The sequence below is a fragment of the Salvelinus sp. IW2-2015 genome, unplaced genomic scaffold (assembly GCF_002910315.2).
Source record: "Salvelinus sp. IW2-2015 unplaced genomic scaffold, ASM291031v2 Un_scaffold849, whole genome shotgun sequence".
Lineage (NCBI taxonomy): Eukaryota > Metazoa > Chordata > Actinopteri > Salmoniformes > Salmonidae > Salvelinus > Salvelinus sp. IW2-2015.
Window position 1 is genome coordinate 250,335 of NW_019942628.1, and position 11,612 is coordinate 261,946.

The 11,612-nt window shown below is 47.6% G+C and overlaps 1 pseudogene; it reads right to left on the reverse strand.

Annotated features, from left to right (window-relative positions):
• Positions 1-11,612, reverse strand: part of LOC112069017 (roundabout homolog 2-like) — a 99,617-nt pseudogene that overhangs the window by 79,687 nt on the left and 8,318 nt on the right.

Genomic DNA, 11,612 nt, shown 5'->3' on the forward strand with positions numbered 1-11,612 from the left:
GGAGAGACAGAGACCAGAGCCCACAGCAGACACCAGCCCCTGAGAGACAGAGACCAGGCCACAGCAGACACCAGCCCTGAGAGACAGAGCCCACACAGACACCAGCCCCTGAGAGACAGAGCCCAGAGCCCACAGCAGACACCAGCTCCTGAGAGACAGAGCCCACAGCAGACACCAGCCCGTGAGAGACAGAGCCCAGAGCCCACAGCAGACACCAGCCCCTGAGAGACAGAGACCAGAGCCCAAGCAGACACCAGCTCCTGAGAGACAGAGCCCACAGCAGACACCAGCCCTGAGAGACAGAGCCCAGAGCCCACAGCAGACACCAGCCCTGAGAGACAGAGACCAGAGCCCACAGCAGACACCAGCCCTGAGAGACAGAGCCCACAGCAGACACCAGCTCCTGAGAGACAGAGCCCACAGCAGACACCACCCCTGAGAGACAGAGACCAGAGCCCACAGCAGACACCAGCCCCTGAGAGACAGAGACCAAGCCCACAGCAGACACCAGCTCCTGAGAGACAGACCCACAGCAGACACCATCCCCTGAGAGACAAGACCAGAGCCCACAGCAGACACCAGCCCCTGAGAGACAGGACCAGAGCCCACAGCAGACACCAGCCCGCCGGAGACAGAGCCCACAGCAGACACCAGCTCCTGAGAGACAGAGCCCACAGCAGACACCAGCTGCTGAGAGACAGAGCCCACAGCAGACACCAGCCCGTGAGAGACAGAGTCCAGAGCCCACAGCAGACACCAGCCCTGAGAGACAGAGACCCAGAGCCCACAGCAGACACCAGCTCCTGAGAGACAGAGCCCCAGCAGACACAGCTCCTGAGAGACAGCCCAAGCAGACACAGCCCTGAGACAGAGCCACAGCAGACACCAGCCCTGAGAGACAGAGACCAGAGCCCACAGCAGACACCAGCCCCTGAGAGACAGAGACCAGAGCCCACAGCAGACACCAGCTCCTGAGAGACAGAGCCCACAGCAGACACCAGCCCCTGAGACAGAGCCCAGAGCCCACAGCAGACACCAGCTCCTGAGCAGACAGAGCCCACAGCAGACACCAGCCCGTGAGAGACAGAGCCCAGAGCCCACGCAGACACCAGCCCCTGAGAGAACAGAGACCAGAGCCCACAGCAGAACACCAGCTGCTGAGAACAGAGCCCACAGCAGACACCAGCCCGTGGAGAGACAGAGCCCAGAGCCCACAGCAGACACCAGCCCCTGAGAGACAGAGACCAGAGCCCACAGCAGGACACCAGCTCCTGAGAGACAGAGACAGAGCCCACAGCAGACACCAGCCCCTGAGAGACAGAGACCAGAGCCCACAGCAGACACCAGCTCCTGAGAGACAGAGCCCACAGCAGACACCATCCCCTGAGAGACAGAGACCAAGCCCACAGCAGACACCAGCCCCTGAGAGACAAGACCAGAGCCCACAGCAGACACCAGCTCCTGGGACAGAGCCCACAGCAGACACCAGCTCCGAGAGACAGAGCCCACAGCAGACACCAGCTGCTGAGAGACAGAGCCCACAGCAGACACCAGCCCGGAGAGACAGAGACCCAGAGCCCACAGCAGAACACCAGCCCTGAGAGACAGAGACCAGAGCCCACAGCAGACACCAGCTCCTGAGAGACAGAGCCCACAGCAGACACCAGCTCCTGAGAGACAGGAGCCCACAGCAGACACAGCCCCTGAGAGACAGAGCCCACAGCAGACACCAGCTCCTGAGAGACAGAGCCCACAGCAACACCAGCCCCTGAAGAGACAGAGCCCACAGCAGACCCACCAGCCCCTGAGAGACAGAGCCCACAGCAGACACCAGCCCCTGAGAGACAGAGCCCACAGCAGAACACCAGCCCGTGAGAGACAGAGACCAGAGCCCACAGCAGACACCAGCCTGAGAGACAGAGACCAGAGCCCACAGCAGACACCAGCTCCTGAAGAGACCAGAGCCCACAGCAGACACCAGCTCCTGAGAGACAGAGACCAGAGCCCACAGCAGACACAGCTCCTGAGAGACAGAGCCCACAGCCAGACACCAGTCCTGAGAGACGAGACCACAGCAGACACCAGCTGCTGAGAGACAGAGCCCACAGCAGACACCAGCCTCCTGAGAGACAGAGACCACAGCAGACACCAGCTCCTGAGAGACAGAGCCCACAGCAGACACCAGCTCCTGAGAGACAGAGCCCACAGCAGACACAGCCTCCTGAGAGACAGAGCCCACAGCAGACACCAGCTCCTGAGAGACAGAGCCCACAGCAGACACCCAGCCCGTGAGAGACCAGAAGCCCACAGCAGACACCAGCTCCTGAGAGACAGAGCCCACAGCCAAACACCAGCCCGCGAGAGACAGAGACCCACCCATATGTAACAGCATGTACAGCTATAGAACTGTCCATATCATCTGTCTTTCCCCAGTGTAACAGGTCATGACGTGAAACCCAGATCTACTCCATTAGAAGTGGGAAGGTATTGAGGATCCCGCAGGCTGTGTGTGGGTGCGTGTATCAGTGTGAAGCATGTCTCTCTCTGGCCCTGTCATGTCCTGTCAGAGTCAGGCTGCGGGCGACAGCTCCGCATCCCAGCAGGAAGTGAGCGAGCGCTGTGTCCAATCACACCTGAGCTCATGGTTGCAGGGTGATGAATGAGAAGTGGGCTAACAGAAACACCACCAATCATAAACAATCAAGCAGAAAGGTCAGCACACTACACAGTGGCAGACAGGAACACACACACACACACACAATATCCCCACAATGTCACAGCACGAGACAGTTATTGTGAGCGACATGTAAGATATCATAACAATTGTGCGCCCTACAGGAAACATGTCAAACAGTCATCCCTAATCTGTGTGGATAGAAACCACTTGGACGGAGGGAAATGTCCATGAAATAACATGGTGATTTCTTTACCTTCCTCTGTGGTGCGAGCCGACCTGGACTCACTGTCCATGCCCTGGAACTCATTGAAGTAGGGCCGGACCTTGATCTCATAGACAATGCCTTTCTTGAGGTTGGAGAGGACCACGCTGCGCTCGGAGGGGACCTTCACATCCTGGGTCTGCCAGGGTCCTGGGGAAAACATGCCAGATGTCTGCCTGTACAGAACTCTGTAGCCCTGGATGAACTGGGACTGACGGTCCACCTGGGACAAAGACATGGGGAGAAGAGGGGTTAGCTTCACTCCCCTGTACAGGGTTCCTAGGAAATACAACATATCTTCTCTTCAGATAGGACAGAGTTAAGAGGAAAAAGATAAGGATCATGGCCATAGGTGTGCAGCACAGTACTCAGACACCAGAGTACATGAAACAATGTTGTTCAACAGATGTACGGTTTGACCGGGGTAGGCCATCATTGTAAATAAGAATTTGTCCTTAAAACATCTTAAGGATCGGACCCTTTTTCTCAATTTTCGCATGAAATAACATACCCAAATCTAACTGCCTGTAGCTCAGGACCTGAAGCAAGGATATTTGAAAGGAAACAATTTGAAGTTTGTGGAAATGTCAAATGTAGGAGAATATAACACATCTGATCGGGTAAAAGACAATACAAAGAAAAAAACATGCATACATTTTTTTTTTTTTGTACCATCATCTTTGAAATGCAAGAGAAAGGCCACAATGTAGTATTCCAGCCCAGGCACAATTTAGATTTTGGCCACTAGATGGCAGCAGTGTATGTGCAAAGTTTCAGACTGATCCAATGAACCATTGCATTGATGTTCAAGATTTTGTATCAATACTGCCCAAATGTGCCTAATTGGTTTATTAATAACTTTTAAAGTTCATAACTGTGCCCTCTCCTCAAACAACAGCATGATATTATTTCACTGTAATAGCTACTGTAAATTGGACCATGCAGTTAGATTAAGAAGAGTTTAAGCTTTCTGCCAATATCAGATATGTCCATGTCCTGGGAAATGTTCTTGTTGCTTACAACCTCATGCTAATCACATTAGCCTACGTTAGCTCAACCGTCCCGAGGGGGACCCACCAATCCTGAGGTTAACTGACTTATAATAATACAATTTAAAAATGACCCTCAGACTCCCTCAGATTACACAGACCCACAAAGAATTAGAAAACAAACCACATTTTGATCAACTCCCAAATCTATTAGGTGAAATACCACAGTGTGACATCACAGCAGCAAGATGTGTGACCTGTTGCCACAAGAAAAGGCAACTAGTGAAAAACAAACTCAACCCATATTTATGTTTACTTATTTTCCCTTTTGTACTTTAACTATTTTCACATAATATGACATTTGAAATGTCTGTATTCTTTTAGAGTATAATGTTTACTGTTAATATTTGTTGTTGTTTATTTCACTTTTGTTTATTATCTATTTCACTTGCTTTAGCATACGTTTCCCATGCCAATAAAGACCCTTAAATTGAAATTGAATTGAGAGACGAGAAACACGGAATGACCTCCCTGTCTCTCAGCACACTGAGCACACAGCACCAAGGCCCTCCATACATAGGCTTTAAGGAGCACAGCTATAAAAGCCCTACATTTGCATGTCTCACTTGTATTGTAAATATCTACTAGTGAAACCTAAGGCAGGGTCCCACAAGGCCAAGAACAAACGTGTGAGTGTGAAATGATTGGTCGGTGATTGTCGTCCAACCCAGAGGAACTCTGGGAGAATATAGAATACACACCTGGGACAATGTAGACAAATCTGTCCAATTGAGGTGACAGACAGAGAGCCCAGAGGTGCGATAGTGCTCTTCCAGTCGATAAGGGGCCTTGGTTCTAAACTTGTGCCCATTTAGCCAGAGATAGAAAAGTTGAATTTATGCAGAGGAAGGGGGGCATAACTCCCAGTAATGGCTTGTTAACAGTGGGAGAAGTGAACGGGCCTTTCAAGTGGGATATTAAGCAGCTGTTTCAGCCTGTGTAGCCGGAATAAATCAGCACAATGGATTCTGGGCGAGCGTGGTGTGTAACTTTCATTAATGGAATGATTTGGGAGTATAAAAGCCTTTCCGAGGCCGCACTATGTTTACTGAATGGTTTACTGATTGATTAGGTGGCGGTGTTCTGTGTTGATTGTACACACACTCATAAAGAAATGCTTTAGTATTAAATTAGCCTGTTAGTCTGGGGGTAAGAACTTATTATTGGGGGGGGTCAATAAACATGTCACAGGGAAAACTGCTAATGTGGTTCATTTAGAAATGAAAGCAGCCACCCCATGTCAGCCAATGACATCTCCATGAATACCAGTTATGGACTGATTTATGGTGAAGCAGAACATATCAACTGGGGCTAGTTAACGCAGGATGGAAGACCAATGAGGAAATAAAGTCATCCTTCAGGAAGAAGAAGAGAGTGCATGTTTATGGTCATGGTCTAATTGGGAGGTCAGACTGTAAGTTACTGCTGCTGCATACCCTCGTACTGTAAGTTACTACTGCTGCATACCCTCGTACTGTAAGTTACATATGCTTGCATACCCTCGTACTGTAAGTTACTACTGCTGCATACCCTCGTTACTGTAAGTTACTACTGCTGCATACCCTCACACTGTAAGTACTCTGCTGCATACCCTCGTACTGTAAGTTACTTGCTGCATACCCTCTACTGTAAGTTACTACTGCTGCATACCCTCGTACTGTAAGTTACTACTGCTGCATACCCTCATCTGTAAGTTACTCTGCTGCATACCTCGTACTGTAAGTTACTATGCTGCATACCTCGTACTGTAAGTTACTACTGCTGCATACCCTCGGACTGTAAGTTACTACTGCTGCATACCCTCGTACTGTAAGTTACTACTGCTGCATACCCTCATACTGTAAGTTACTACTGCTGCATACCCTCAGACTGTAAGTTACTACTGCTGCATACCCTCATACTGTAAGTTACTACTGCTGCATACCCTCAGACTGTAAGTTACTACTGCTGCATACCCTCGTACTGTAAGTTACTACTGCTGCATACACTCAGACTGTAAGTTACTACTGCTGCATACCCTCAGACTGTAAGTTACTACTGCTGCATACCCTCAGACTAAGTTACTACTGCTGCATACCCTCAGACTGTAAGTTACTGCTGCTGCATACCCTCAGACTGTAAGTTACTACTGCTGCATACCCTCATACTGTAACGCTTCGAACACACCGACTGCGTCATTGCGTTTCGATACACCAGAAGTACATTCATTTCCAATGGAACGCTGCATTTGCCTTGCAGCATTGCGTTGCAGAGGCAGTTGCAGTGCGTTCTGTGTGGTGCATACGTTCGATAAATCGAACGTATGCATCAAATTGTATGAGTGGACTTGACAGAAAGTAGCAAAATATGAATGTAGATTTTTTTTTGCACACACATTCAGTAAAAATTTGTGATTACATAAAAACAGTTTGATTGCATATTTTCTTTACATTTTTTATAAATTTATTTGCCAAGTATATTATTTATTCGATGACATCCTCAAATTAATTGTGAGAGCCTATAATATAATTTCCCCAATAATAAATAGTAAAGATAGGCAGAGTAGGCTCTTTCAACAATGAGACCAACGACCACCTCATTGGCTAGGTTAGCAAGCTAGGTTAGCTAGCTAGCTAACGCTAACTAGCCACATCTAGCACAAGCTCACTACTAAACTGACCTGGCAATCCTACTATCGTGGACACTTGTCTCCAAGCAGCATTTTGTGTGTTTATGTCCCTGTAGCTGTCAGCAGTTGTGTCAAAAAGACACGGTTTTGAAGATACTGCGAAAATTATTCTCTCCTCCATGTGTCCAACCGCATGCGACCATTTGCAAAAGGTACCTGCATCAGTATAGTTGCCTAGCTGCGCAAAATGTTATGCAGCAGTGATGCAATGACGCAGTCGGTGTGTTCGAAGCGTAAGTTACTACTGCTGCATACCCTCAGACTGTAAGTTACTACTGCTGCATACCCTCGTACTGTAAGTTACTACTGCTGCATACCCTCAGACTGTAAGTTACTACTGCTGAATACCCTCAGACTGTAAGTTACTACATTTACATTTACATTTAAGTCATTTAGCAGACGCTCTTATCCAGAGTGACTTACAAATTGGTGCATTCACCTTATGACATCCAGTGGAACAGCCACTTTACAATAGTGCATCTAAATCTTTTAAGGGGGGGGGGGGGGTGAGAAGGATTACTTATCCTATCCTAGGTATTCCTTACTACTGCTGGCATACCCCTCATACTGTAAGTTACTGCTTGCCGCATACCCTCAGACTGTAAGTTACTACTGCTGCATACCCTCAGACTGTAGTTACTACTGCTGCATACCCTCAGACTGTAAGTTACTACTGCTGCATAACCCTGCATACTGTAAGTTACTACTGCTGCATACCCTCGACTGTAAGTTACTACTGCTGCTACCCGAATGTAAGTAACTACCTGCATACCCCCGACTGTTATACTGCTGAATACCTCAGACTGTAAGTTACTACTGCTGCATCTCATACTGTAAGTTACTGCTGCTGCATACCTCTCAAGACTGTAAGTTACTACTGCTGCATTACCCTCGTACTGTAAGTTACTACTGCTGCATACCCTCAGACTGTAAGTTACTATGCTGCATACCCTCAGACTGTAAGTTACTAATGCTGCATACCTCACCTGTAAGTTACTACTGCTGCATACCCTCAGACTGGAAGTTACTATGCTGCATACTCCTCAGACTGTAAGTTATACTGTCTGAAATACCCCTCAGACTGTAAATTACTACTGCTGCAAACCCTGCAGACTGTAAGTTACTACTGCTGCATACCCTCGTACTGTAGTTACTACTGCTGCATACCCTCAGACTGTAAGTGCGTGATTTCTCTCACGATTCAGCCTCAGTCCAAAATCGTGTTTCTAAATGAATTAAACAGTGTCCCTCTGGCACATGTCCGTCTTATGGTGGGTCGATACAGACAGACTGTGCAATGTGTGTTGTGTGTGTGTGTGTGTGGTGTGTGTGTGTGTGTGGTGTGTGTGTGTGGTGTGTGTGTGTGTGTGTGTGTGTGTGTGTGTGTGTGTGTGTGTGTTGTGTGTGTGTGTGTGTGTGTGTGTGTGTGTTGTGTGTGTGTGTGCGTGCGTGCGTGCGTGCGTGTGTGTGTGTGTGTGTGTGTGCGTGTGTGTGTGTGGAGGGAGGTTGCTAGGTAAGCTGGTTTGAGCACACTCCAGAGAGGGAAGACCACAGAACATGCCAATATACACAATTAATGTCACATGTTACTGTTTCTATGCAAAGGCTTTTGTCTTAATAGTTTAAAATTAACGCGAAGATAGATGTAAGATTGATGGGTGAAGCAGATGTCGGCCTGACACTCTTTTGATGTTTCGCTGTAGCTGTAAGAAACCATTTGTCACTGTTTTGATGTTCACTTACATGAAGAGTCAGCACCTATAATGTAATCAAGCTGTAGAGTCCTTAGGATTTATTTGACTCATATTTTCTCACATGAAAAGCAATAGGAGCCTCTGAGGCACACCTTGCCAGCTTCAAAGAGTCAACACTCTCGCCTTTCATATCAACTCTAATGTACTAAAGGTTTGAAAATCAAAAGACATAAAACAGCCAGAGGCCATGCTGAGGTTGCTTAAGTCAATGTTCGATGAAGAGGTTGGTGTAAAATTAAAAATAGATTTCGCATATTTAATCTTATACAACAGATAAAAGGAACACATAGACACCTGGCAGAGCTGAATAGCAATAACTATAACTGGCCAAGTCTGCTGAATTGGGTTACGTCTGTGAGCAGACAGGTGGATTTGTCAATCAACAGTGTGACACTTCCGTCCAAGTCACCTGGGATGGTGGTGGGGCTCAGGACGACCGGGTTGTGCAGACGAACTATGACCTCCCCCAGCTCTTTCTGCAACATGCCTGTGGTCCACCCCCTGGGCAGGAGGACTGATGTCTGGAGGTAGGGAAGGGGAGAGAGAGAAGAGCGAGAGGGGGGAGAGAGGGGTAGAGAGAGAGAGAGAGAGAGAAGAAGAGAGAGAGAGACGAGAGAGAGAGAGAGAGAGAGAGAGAGAGAGAGAGAGAGAGAGAGAGAGAGAGAGTAGAGAGAGAGAGAGAGGAGAGGGAGAGTTGGAGAGGGAGAGGGAGGGAAGAGGAGAGGGAGAGAGAGAGGTAGAGAGAGAGAGAGAAATAGAGAGGGTAAGGGGGTATAGAGAGAGAGATAGAGGGGTAGAGAGAGAGATAGAGGGGTAGAGAGAGAGATAGAGGGATAGAGAGAGGGAGAGAGTGCGAGAGAGAGAGGGTGAGAGAGAGAGGGGTAGAGAGAGACAGAAAGAGAGAGAGAGAGAGAGAGGTAGAGAGAGTGAGAGATAAAGAAAAAAATAGAGAGAGTGAGAGGAAGAGAGAGGAAGAGAGGGGTAGGGAGAGGGAGAGAGATAGAGGGGTAGAGAGAGTGAGAGATAAAGAGAAAAACGGAGAGAGAGAGAGCAAGAGAGAGAGCGAGAGCGAAAGCAAGATAACTTTCAGTCCTACTCAGTTTTCAAAGCCACGGCTCCCTCCACTCCTTACAATGAGGCCGAGTCCATCATAAGATATTTTGTTGAGAGAACGGATGAATAGACCAATCAGACTCCACAAAGGAGTCAACACTCTGTGATCATGACTTCATTTGAAAAGAAGGAACTTCATCTGCATTAGAAGGACCTCATTTCAGTTTTAATAAAGAACTCGTCTGGGTTTCAGAAAAGAAAGAGATAACTTGAGCTGTTAAGAACCCTTCTCCTCTCTGCTGTCACTGATGCCCAGCCAGAGAACTACCACATCAACGACTGAACTCTGAACACATGAATGAATGACACTGACACTTTTTTCCACCACAGTTCACATTTCATTTGCCCTTGCACGTGTTTTCAGTCAAAAGCCAATCAAAACCCCCAGTGAAATGCATGAGACTCTCAGTATGGTTAAATAAATGACACAATCATGGCAACTGATATATGTTGGTCCTATTTACTGAGGGGAAACAATTATTCACAAGAGGAAATAGTGTTTCAAAACATGCCCAATGAAAATGCCAATAAAGTCATGGATCAGAGTCGTAATAGAGGACGACAGGCCAAAAAGCAGTTAGGGAGACATGAAAAATCAATTAATGTTCAGTGACTGCCATTGTCAATAACCTCTGTGCATCAAAACAAAGCCAACAGTAAATAAAGAGAGATGTACTGCTATTCAAATGGACTCTCTCTCTCTATGCACAACACACTAGTGGCCTGCAATTGGACAATGTTTAGTTGAAAGGTTATGGGTGGAGTGGACTTATCAAATGAACATAATAAGGAGACTGAGGTCTATACGAAACCTTCATCTAATCTTCTTGGAGTTTGGAGGCAGTAATTTTCTCCAGTCATTGTCATTAACATAGCAGGGATAGGGCTAACTCACTTAGGCCTTCCAAAAGTACACATGCTTATTTTACATAATTGCCTGACTGTAGCCTTAATAGATAGAGAGTTTGACCTCTGGAAGCTGTTGCAGTGGCTATCTCAGTGGAACGTTACTGTTCAGTCCACACGGTACCGTACTGAGAGGACCTGATAACTGTCTCAGTGGAACGTTACTGTTCAGTCCACACGGTACCGTGCTGAGAGGACCTGATAACTGTCTCAGTAGAACGTTCTGATAACTGTCTCAGTTCGTAACGTTTACTGTTCAGTCCACACCGATGGTTACCGTGCGTGAATAGAGGATCCTGGATATACTGCTCTCAGTAGAACGTTACTGTTCCAGTCCCACGTATGACACTCGTGGTACCTGTCTGAGAGGGCCTGATAACTGTCTTCAGTAGAACGTACTGTTCAGTCCACACGGTACCGTGTCTGAGAGGACCTGTAAAACTGTTCTTCAGTGGAACGTATTCTGTTCAGTCCACACGGTACCGTGCTGAGAGACCTGATAACTGTCTCAGTTGGAACTGTTTACTGTTCAGTCCACACGGTACCGTTGTGAGCCTTGATAACTGTCTCTCAGTTAGAAACGTTACTGTTCAGCTCACACCGTACCGTGTCTGAGAGGACCTTTGATATTTATGTCTCAGTAGAACGTTACTGTTTCAGTCCACACTTGGTACCGTGTGTGAGAGGACCTGATAACTGTCTCAGTTGGTAACGTTACTGTTCAGTCCACATCGGTACCGTGGGTGAGAGGACCTGATAACTGTCTCATGGAACGTTACTGTCAGTCCACACGGTACCGTTGCTGAGAGGGACCTGATAACTGTCTCAGTAGAACGTTACTGTTCAGTCCACACGGTACCGTGGTTGAGAGGACCTGATAACTGTCTCAGTAGAACGTTACTGTTTCGGTCCACACGGTACCGTGCTGAGAGGACCTGATAACTGTCTCTAGATAGAACGTTACTGTTCGGTCCACACTCTGGACCTTGTGAGAGGACCTGATTAACTGTCTCATTGGAACGTTTACTGTTCAGTCCACACGTACCGTGGTGATGAGGGACCTTTGATTTAACTGTCTTCAGTGGGAACGTTACTGTTCAGTCCACACGGTACCGTGCTGAGAGGACCTATAAACTATCTAGTGGAACGTTACTTTCCAGTCCACACTATTCGGTACCGGTGT